The sequence below is a fragment of the Equus asinus genome, chromosome 4, assembly GCF_041296235.1.
Source record: "Equus asinus isolate D_3611 breed Donkey chromosome 4, EquAss-T2T_v2, whole genome shotgun sequence".
Classification (NCBI taxonomy): domain Eukaryota; kingdom Metazoa; phylum Chordata; class Mammalia; order Perissodactyla; family Equidae; genus Equus; species Equus asinus.
In genome coordinates this window covers 130830420-130841415 of record NC_091793.1, presented here as the reverse complement: position 1 = coordinate 130841415, position 10996 = coordinate 130830420, and positions in this window count along the sequence as shown.

The following is a 10996-nucleotide window of genomic DNA, read 5'->3' as shown; positions in this document are numbered from 1 at the left end:
TTTTTAACAAAGGATTCTGAGTAAAGGGAGATGGCTCAGAGCTTGACAAAAGTTCCCAAGTGAAGTTTTAAAGAGTTTCTTTCTAAAGATTTTTATTTCATTTTATTATTATTATTTTTTATATTCAAAGTCTGAAATCCAATCTTGCATGCTTCTGTGCCATAGAGATAAAGCAAGGGACTGAAGTGCCCCTGGTTGGACGGAAAGGACTTTCCTGCTTTTCTTCTGAAGGAGCAGCTGCTCCCATCAATAATTTCCCGAAGCAATAGTCCTGGAGTGTAAACAATATTTTATACGGATGACAGTGGAACATAATATGTTATTGCTGAAATTTCTGCACTTCACTGTGGAGAATGGATTAACCCTGTATAACACAGCATCAAATACATTATATTTTCTGAATTAAATGAAAGGGTTAAGAGTTTTTATATGGTGGAAGTCTCTGACTCAAAAAGAAACGATACAAGAATTTCATTTTCACAAATATACAAAAAATTTTTATATCATATCACTTTCTAAGCAGTTAATACTACTAATCTTGGTATTTTACCAATCAATTCAAATTAATTTTTAAATGCGACACTGAATTTTTTCTTTCTTGAAAAATTTAAAAACTCTATGGAAGTGTTGACAGTTTTAGAGGGCTACTTTTCTTTCTTTCTTTAAAAAGATGTCAATGGGCCATGAATTATTTTTATATTTTCTAAACTCAACACACAAACATTTATTAAGACTTTAATTGGCTTGATCAAAATTAAAAGTTTTAATTATCTCTACAGATCAAGTACGTCCAAGGAAACCATTTGTTTCTAGAAACTTTGAGATTTTTCTCTGATTATAGTCAAGTATCTACAGATCCCCTTTCTCCAAATTTTGTCAACTCTAGTTACAATATAAGAATATTTCCTAATTTACTGGTCACATTAAAGATATTCTCAAATAGAATGTTGACCAGGAATTGAGAAATATAAAATAAGTCTAGAGTAAAAGGAGGAATTGTGTAGCCCTTCCATCATGGATATCCTAATGGATTGGGTTGCAGATTCATGGACTTCTACCTTAGAAAGTAACCTTCAGCTCATTGAATTCTGTCTTCTGCTTCTAAGCAAAACAAAACAGGACAGAAATATTGATCTTAAAATCAGATCAAATTATATAGCCTTTTAAAGCAACTTTTCCGTAAGCCTTACACTCAGGAATATAATTTATTTCTGCTATAATTTAGATCAATTCTCACTTGTTACTTTCTAATTTCTAAATTTGCTTTTGAGATCATCAAAAGAATATTAAAGATGAGCTAATCAAGTGTGAACCTCCCATTGGGAATATTGAGAAATTTAAAAATCAAAGGTATGACTGAAAATTTATTTTATTCTAAATCTTGTTTAATTAATTTTTTATTTTCTAGGCAATTTCCAAAGCAGTTGAATATTGTATTGCTACTTGTTTTAACTTCTCTTGTAAGATGTGAATCTCTTGTAAGATTCAAATTATCGCAATTATACCTTATTCAGCAAGTTTCAGAACTAATGTATAGTTCGAAGTATAGATGATGATTGCTGGTATACGAAAACACATACTGCAGAATCCAAGTTCAGTTGATGAAATTTGTTTTCAATATTCTCTTCTCATCTAAAATGATCAACAGAGATGAATTTATTTGTACTATAGTAATCTATGATCCGCTAATTAGAAGTGGCACAGGGTGTATTTTATAAAGAATTCCTTTTGACTAAGCAACATAATAATGTAATCAACAGTGTAAGACAACAGGTTTTACCTATTTAAGAGAAAGCCTGCTTTTCACATTTGTTATAGAGAAGTAGCAGATAGGAGTATGAACTCTGCTGTTAGGTTGCTCTGCCATTTACTGTGTGCTGTGGCCTTGGGCAGGTCCCTTGGGAAAGCCTGTTTCCTCATCAGTAAAATGTAATTACCTGAGAGGATTACAATGATTTTTTTCTATGTAAAAGCACTTAGAACAACACATGGCACATAGTTAGCACTGTATAGTATTTGCTATTGTTTATGGTTTATATGTAAGTAGATAGCATTTATTTTAAATGAATTTATTTTGTTTTTCAGTAGTGCCCTCTGCTTGAAAACATTGTGAGAAATAGCAATTTTGATAAAAGTCTATAAAAAGTTATAGTCTTGAGGTCTTTTACAAATTTGGATGATTCTTTTTTTCCACAAATTACTCTGAATCAGTAAAGTTTTCCTTTGTAAAATATCAGTTCATGACCAGGAGTACAAAAGGAAAGAAAGCACTTTTCATCAAGAAGTCAATATATTCATTTATTTTCATTTAGTCACTAATTTTTTATAGAGGATCTACAATGATACATATATGCAGTATAAATACATATACACACATTTAATATGTAAAAATGCTATATTATATATAATTAAGTATATCTAATGTATCTATATTATATATAATTAGAATTATGCTATAATTTAAATTCTCCCAACAGGCTTGTGAGGTTGTCATATTCTCCTTTTATTACAAGCTGGAAATAGGAGCACAGGGAGACATTAGGTTAACTAACATATGACAATACTGGGGTTCGAATGCAGATTTCTCTGCTCTGAAACATGTTTTTTTTTCAAAATACCTTATTGTCCTATTAGGCCAGTGACACATGCTCTGACTAAGGATGACTTAGTGTGGCAAGAGTAAAATGTCAAGAATGTTAGAGTTTGAGTTTATGTTAAACAACTCAAATGTCAATCTAAAAAATATCGAGTAAGCTCAATAAATAACAATAACAGTGTTTTCTATTTATTAATAATCTTGCAAATGTTATGAGCTTTTGGAGTCAGTGTTTACTTAGCTATACTGTATTTTAAAGCCAGATGACGATGACTGAACACATTAGATCCTTTAGGAGTGCTTGAACCGTGCTTGAACAACATCTCATCAAAAGGAAATAGGCCATTCTACACGAAATATTTGTTATTAAGCCACAGTTTATTAATGTTAATGTGTTTGCAATTCTGTGGATTAAAATAAACAAAGATCATCTAAATCATTTCTAAAGTAGGATGCCATGTCTTCAAGGGTATTTCTATCCCCAATTCAAGGATTTTCAGGAGATCTAACTGGTGAACTTGCAGATTTCTGTCTATAATAGATCATTCATGGAATGATATTCTAAGGATAATTTTAAATGTTTCCCTTAAGAAACTTACTTTTTTCCTAAGACAATGAAATTGACAACATTTCTGTCAGGACTTGAAAGAGACTAGAAAACACAACTTCCTGAAGTTGTGTCTCTTTGTATTTAGTCCCAGATAGAGTTCCATTAAGCTTTTTTGTTATACACATTTAAAAATCTCCTTTGAAGATGGTATACATATCAACCAAGAAATTGCTTGACTGAAAAACACATAAAGGTAATTCTATAGAGATAATTCTAAAGGATATGTTATATTTATATATATCATTTTCCTAAAAATAGCACAGCATCCATTGTGATTTTAAAATGGATTGCCCTGAATTAGAGGTTGTTGCTTCTGAAAGATGTAATAGGTTTACATAAGTTTATGCTTCACATCTTAGAGGGATCTTCACACATGTGCCTTTTATATAAAATAGGGTGGTAATCAACTGCTGTTATCACAAAGTGAAGGAAGTTTGCATAACGATTAAACACATGAGATTTAGGTTGAGCCGCTTTCCAGCTCCGTGGCCTTCATCGAATGCTCTAAAGCCTCAGTTTAGGTATGTGTGAAAGGAGACTCCTGATTGCCAGGCACCCAATTATTCTGCAAATGTTAGTGATTATTATGAAAATCATGGGTAACATTTCCTCATCCATCATGTCAGGAGATACAAGCAGCTAATTTTCTAACTCTCGTTTCCAAATGTTTCTGTTATTGATTACAGAAGCCATTGAAGAATAGTAAAATGCTTGATTTTAATGTAAGAACTTCATTGCAATCTTTTATAGAAAACTCATAAAGCTGTTTCTTTACAACTGTGTATAATATTTACAGAGTTCTGTTCACACGGGGGTCCATAATTGCATATCTGCAGAACTATTAGGGTCTCATTTGAGATGTCCAAAAAGATTTTAGCAACAGGTGCAAAACAGCTGCAGTTCTATTTCAACAATAACAACAATGGATGTATTCTCTTTGGGCTCTCTTTTATGCATTACGAGCTGACACTAACATTTAGGATACAAACAAAATTAAATAATAACCAAAAAAAATCACATTTTCATGGGTGAGGAAAACTTGAGCATTGAGAAGTGAGTATTTGGCATATGCAATAATAATTCACCATCAAAGTCTAGCTTATTCTTTAAGATGGCCCTGAATTGCACTGTCAGCATTAGCATTGAACTGTGGGATGAATATCTGCCTTTAATAACAAAGACTGGTTTGTGGTAAAATTTGACTTAGATACTGTTTTAATTTTTTGATTCCAAATAATTTTGAGGATGAGTACTTTCCATATTGATACTTTTGACAGGATTTGTCATAATTTGATTTTTGAAAAATGGTTTTCTGGTTCTAAGATATGCTCCAAATCTGAGATTTTGTTTAATATGCGTCAATATGAGATATAACTATAGTTGATTGTGAAGGGATGTATACAGTCCGTACTCTATGCTGTCGGAGAGTAGAGGAGCAGTACAGAAGTGAAATGAAAGAGCTCTCCAAAGAGTGTTCAATACAATTCAAGCCATGAAATGGCTTAAAAGACTTCTAGGAGGTGAAACTTGTGGACTCGGGAAGGGTACTGGGCTGAATACTAACATGGAAACTGGAAGGGCATTCCTTTTTGGGGATGAAAGATAATATCAGTTTTTGACGAATTGCCTTTCAGATAATGGTGGGTTATCCAAGAGGGATTTCAGTGTGATGTGGCTGTTATATCTGTTTTCATTCTGCTGGTCAACCCATCTAAAGATTCTGTATTTCATCTAATACATCATTTATGTCTACTATCTTCAAATGATTTTTCCTTAAAACCCCATGCCCTTGGTTCATGTTTATAAGACACTCTATTTTCTCTCACAGGATAAAAGTTCTACTTTAAATTCTGGTTCTTTGTGTTTAATTAGTCCTGCTTCCTCTGGTCTAGTCTTCTGTTCATTGTCCTTATTTCATAACGCTAAGTACAACGGATGCATCAGGTTTTGTGGCTATGAGTGCTGCTTCACTCCTCCGAGAACGTCATCGTCCTCTGCTTGCCATGTGCATTTGGGAGAGGAGGGAATTCTGTAGCTGGGCCTGGGCTCTTTGCCTTAGTTTTGGGAACGAGTGTGACACGTCTACTCATCTTAGTTTGACATGTTAAAGCGAAGAAAGATTTGCCATCCTGTTGTTTGCCAGGGTTTCTTCAGCTGATCTGGTTGGGTGGACAGATGTTACCTTTCTTGTTCAAAACTAGCTATAAAAATTTCCTAAAATTTTGAGCTTGGTTAAATTAGAATGTTTATTAAAGATAGAGGAAAAACGGTTATTTCTATTTTTTGTATCTTTTAAAGGGCTTCAGTTGAGATTTATCCTATAAGAAATAGGATAAAGTGGGCTAGGTAGAGGCTGTAGGTTCAGATTTCATAGTCTTCTTGCTAGGGCTGGTCTCAGAAAGAATTGTGAAAGGGGCATATTCATCTTGTTTGGGTCCCTATTTCTTTCAGTGTCATTATCCTCTCTGACACCTCATCCTATCCTAACCATGCAACTAAGCTGCTGGGTATTCAGAGTTCTTCATTACAGGCTTTGCCAACCCAAATCCTTTAAGATCCCACTACAGAGGTAGTACTTTTAATCCATAGGAGCCGCCAATGGTAGTCCAAAGAAGGTTCTTCCCTTTGGCAGTAGTTTACTAGAAACTATGCTTTGTTTAATAGGAAATGGAAAAATTAAGATATTAAAGACACTTTTGGTAGACCTGGACTAAAAATAGTATACAGTGATACTCTACATTTTCTTGGATCTGATGAAGTGATCCTAGAAAGACATCTTTTATATATTGGTGTATATATATATTTTTCAAACCTAAATGGCATGGCCAAAAGTTTTTTGACAATAATGATGAAACTGTCTTAATTATCTATATTTTTCCACATTCAATCTAATTCACTTGTTATGATTTCAGTGTGTTGTTATTATATGTTTGTCTCAGCTACCATTAATGAGTCAATATGTCTGTCTGTCTGCCTGTATCCGTCTGTCTATCTATCTAATCTGTGTTGCATTAATCTTGATACCTGTGATTAATACCATCAGCCAGATAAGAACACTTTCATTCAGTCTATTACATCATGGAATATTAATTTATTGATATAATATTGAACTTTGATTGCAATTAAAAATAAGGAAATATTTTTTTAAAAAAGTGAACCATTGATGAACATTAGTCAGTGTTGCAAAACTAATTGTACTTTGATTTCATTTCTGCAAAATTGCTTCATGGTGAGCTGTGTGATCCTAGGACATGTATGTTTATACATAAATTCATACTTGAGTTTTGACAAATATAAATTAGCTCCCCTCTCCTCCAGTCTAATCTGTGCTGATGGAACACAAAATCTTGTCCTCCAATTCAGTAATATATTTTAGAAATAACTTATAAATTGAAATGTTTTTCACTTTTGGATAGTTTATTTTTCTTGCCTAATTTATAGCAGATCTACCTACTGAAGTATTAGAAACAAATAGCAACATAAGTTTGTGGGATACATGCTGGAGTCTTGATATACAATTGATTCCATTTAATAAATATCTATTAATAAAAGCATCTATGTGATAGACATTTATTCATGACACCGTCAGAGTCCCCTGGGGAAACAAAAATGAATTAAAGCACTGTCTCCTAGCTTTACGCAGCAAAACACGTACACAAAAACTGATGTACTTGTGATCTGTGGTTTGGGGTATTAAACATGATCTGGAGCCCTTCTATTTAACTGTCAAATTCCAAATTATGATAGAATATTTAGAAAGATGACTTTCTATACTCTAAGATACTTTCTACATTTAGATATAATATCTTCTTGAAAAATTACTGGAAATATTACCATTTAATTTATTTAGTATTAAGCCCTTTTTAAGACTTGAGACAAATGATACTTTTAAAATTATACATGTATGCCTGGGGCCTCAGGTTCTGAAATCTAATAAAAAATGTTTAATGCTAAATAATTTAAAAAGAAAAATCATTTACAGATTAATTAGAGATTCAAGCTAATTATTCTGTACATTTTATTACTCCTGGCAGACAAATTGCTGCCACGTCAGCCTGTCCTCGCTGAACAGCTATTGTAGACCCCACGATCTGGCTTTATAACGGAGATGGTCCATTCCTTGGTAATAGGATTTTTGCTTTGTTGATTAGTGAAGCTGTGACGCCTCAAAGCCAGAAACTCATTTTGGTCAAATATATGCCTTTGACGTCTCTCTATATGGAAACAACAAAGATTTTCATAGAATAAAGAGAAATAATATGCTCGTTTAGATACTTAAAACATTTGATTTGGTGTGTGTCTCTGTGTTTGTGCTTTGACAGTAAGCAGTACATTAACATAATTATTAATTTTTTTAAAAGAACAGATTTTGCGGGAAGCCATTTAAGGAAATAGCCTATGACAGGCAACATTTAAGCAAGGTGAGCTCTTTAAGACTAGCTAAACTTGAGGCAGGGGCTAGTTGAGAAGTCAGTTGTATTAGCAGTTTGAATTTAGTTCCCAGTGACGGCAGGGATGACAGTTAGTTGAAAGAAGGAGGCTAAATCTGTAAGGCGGAGATGGCACTGTGGGCAGCTCAAAGAGAGCTCAGGAAGCCAGAGAGCCAACCACAGAAAATGGAAGGAACGAGAGGGGAGGGAGGGCAGGGCTCTTTTTCTCCTTTATCTGGAATACCTTTTGTCTCCTTGACTACCCGGCAAACTCCTATTTATCCTTGAAGGCTCATCTCGAATCACTTAGTCCCATTTTCTGTCCTGCCTCTAATTTCTAGTTTGTATTCTCACTACACTTGGCACAAGCCACTATTTCTGTCCTTGCTGGAAAATTTTAGAGTTATTTATTTGTTTAGCCATCTCTGTCTTGAGATGACAGGAAAGGTGCCTCATTTATCTCTGCATTTTCAATACCTCAAAAACTGCCCAAAACATATTTGTTGTTGAATAAATGCTTGTTTAGATTTCTCCAGGAAAGGTGGTAAATGGATTTTGAAAATTCCAAGTGGTTCTTTGGATATTTGCAGTCCTTGAATCATAGCTAACTGGCGTTAGAGTTCTTAGAAAATTTATTTTTACTCGTAAATAAATAATGAAGGGAAAGACCTGGAGGCTTTGTAAAAGTGTGGGACTAGAATTGCTTACGGGTGTGGTGCCTATGGCCAGCAGCAAACTCTAGTTAGTAGACACAGTTGGGTTGTTGCAGGTGTTTGCAGAAAGGGCTAATCAAGGGAAGTTGTACAGCAAAGGCAGAAGACCTTACTCCTAAACTTTAATCCTAAACCTCACATGCAAGGAGGAATGAAACTGGTGGGAACTCTTCCAGGAATTTATGGGAAGTAACTAGTAACTGTGCAAATGTGAGCTTGTTTGGAGGTTCCAGCAGGGCAGCGCAGCTACTTGTGTACCCTTGACTGAAGAACCTTCCCCTCTCTTTGGAAGGTCATCCTCTTTGACCAAATGTGCAGCTTGTGCAAATGTGAAATTCAAGGTATCTTTTTCTAAGAGGGTTATGCCTCTCAATAGCTGGACTTAAAACAGAGGATCCTAGAGAGAATTAGAAAACACAGTCTAAGATGGAAACCATAAACGGCAGGATCTTGTGGAGGAAGAAAAAATTAAAACCAAAGTACCATGTTAGAGAATAAAAATTGAAGGGAGGAGGAATATTAGGCCAAAGAATCTGTGTAACAAGCATGTGACTCTTTCCATAGAATTTGGAGCTGGGCTTTTTGGAGGAGTTCATCCTAGCGTGCTCTGCAGATCAAGAGGAATAAGTCACAAGGCCAGAAGGAGTGAGGAGACCCTCATTACAAAACAAAACAGAGCATCTGGGGCTTAGCAGCTCCGATGAAGTAGTGTAAGCATTTGACCTGGCCAATTGGTAACTAATTTATGGGGATTATTGTCCCCATTTTTTGAATGAGGAAACTGAGGCACAAAAACGTTAAGTAACTTTTCCATGTATAAATGGTGGATTCAGATTTGTCCCTAGGTAGTATGGCTTCACAGTCTGTGTTCTTTATCACTATGCTATGTCAGAAATCAAGGTGGCTTTAATAATAATGCAAAAGCAGAATTAGGAAACCCAACTTGATCGCTTGCCAAAATTAGCTTCCTAATGCATATCTCCTGTCCCCAAAACCATTCCACAAGGATGGGTAAACAATCCAAGTGTGTTGAGGGCAGGATGCTCCAAATGGGAGACCAAAGCTGACCAGGTGTGCTCAGCGTTTTCTCACAGCCTCATTAATTAAGGTAAGCAATTACTCCCTTGAGAAATATGATGAGTTGGAGGCTGTGCTTTCCTAAGCAGTAGGAATTTGCACTGCTTTATGGAAATGCTCTTAGAAAGCACCTAGATATGATGGGTTGGAACATACAAGCAGAATATGGAAAAGCAAAATCAAATTTCATTGAATTTTGAAATAGAAGGCAGAATAGTATAAGGTTAAATGTGTGGGCTTCAGAGGCAGCAAGCAGACCTCTGGAATTCCAGATCTGCCACTTATTATCTAGCTGTGTGGTCTTAGGGAATTTATTTTCTCTCTCTCAGACTAAGTTTCTTCATCCTAAAAATGGAGGTAGGAATACCTACCTTTTGGAGTTGTGACATTTTATGTATATATAAAAGGATCCTATGAAACTGTGTAGTCCAGACCTCAGCCTTTCAGGTGAAGGATCTGACAAGTGGTTTTCTAATTGCGGTACAGATTTCTCCTCAATAACCTTTCTCTGCAGCCCTAGGACTCAAAAGCAAGGCCCGACTGCTTGCTGTCAGTGTGGCATGTTGAAGAAGTGGATTCTTCTAATTAACTCAAGATGGCAATCACCCAAAGCTGTCTGTTTTCAAGATTATAGGTATTTCATTTTCATTCTGTTGTGATAAAGAGGAATGTGATGAAGATGATTGGAATTACCTCCCATTACGAGCTTGTTAATTTGTCTGCTGTAATTTTCTAAGCGTTTTCTTGGAACACATCCAGAAATTTATGAAAGAGATCGTCTTCCATGTCATACTGCTACAGACTGTGAAACAATAACTAATTTGAGATAATAAGTATTGTAGCTTATGTAAACACAGATAAATGCAAAACATGCTGGAAAATGCACAGCGTTCTTAATTCATTGACAGGTACACCACCAACGAAGATTAGAGGAGATGTATTTTTAGCAGAGGTTATTCTTGTAGGAGATGAAGATGTGGAAGTATGCTAAGATGTTAGTATACTCATTCCATTAATCGTTTGTTCAATACATATTTACTAAGCACCTACTGTATCTCAGGTGCTCTAAGCAGCGGGCTAGAGGGATAAAACCCCTGTTCTGGAGGAGTTTGTATTATAAGATCAGCACACATTTGCTCAACCTTGACACGTCTTTTTCCCCTAAATTATTTCCCCTCAAAGCTTTTTGATTCACTTAAACATATTTATTTTTTAAAATTAGTCATAGTCACTGTTTCCATAGTGATAGTAAAAGCTGGTTTAAATGCATTCTATCCATTTCTAATTTTTAGTAAATGCACATATGAACTTGAGCTATGAATAGGAGAGTTCATGACTGTTCCTTTCATGTGTCGACAGGTGTGCGTGATATGTACTCAGAAACTGGTGTGATGCTCGTTACTAAAGCAGTATCAAGTTTACTTCTGCAGGTTTTGAGGATTAAATGTGTATCACTGTCATTCTGTGAAAACCGGCAAGTATGTAAGCTATATGTGATGATGCTTCATAAGTCAAAATACGTGATTTACTCAAATGCCACATTTCTCAATCATTTTAAATGACAGAATTG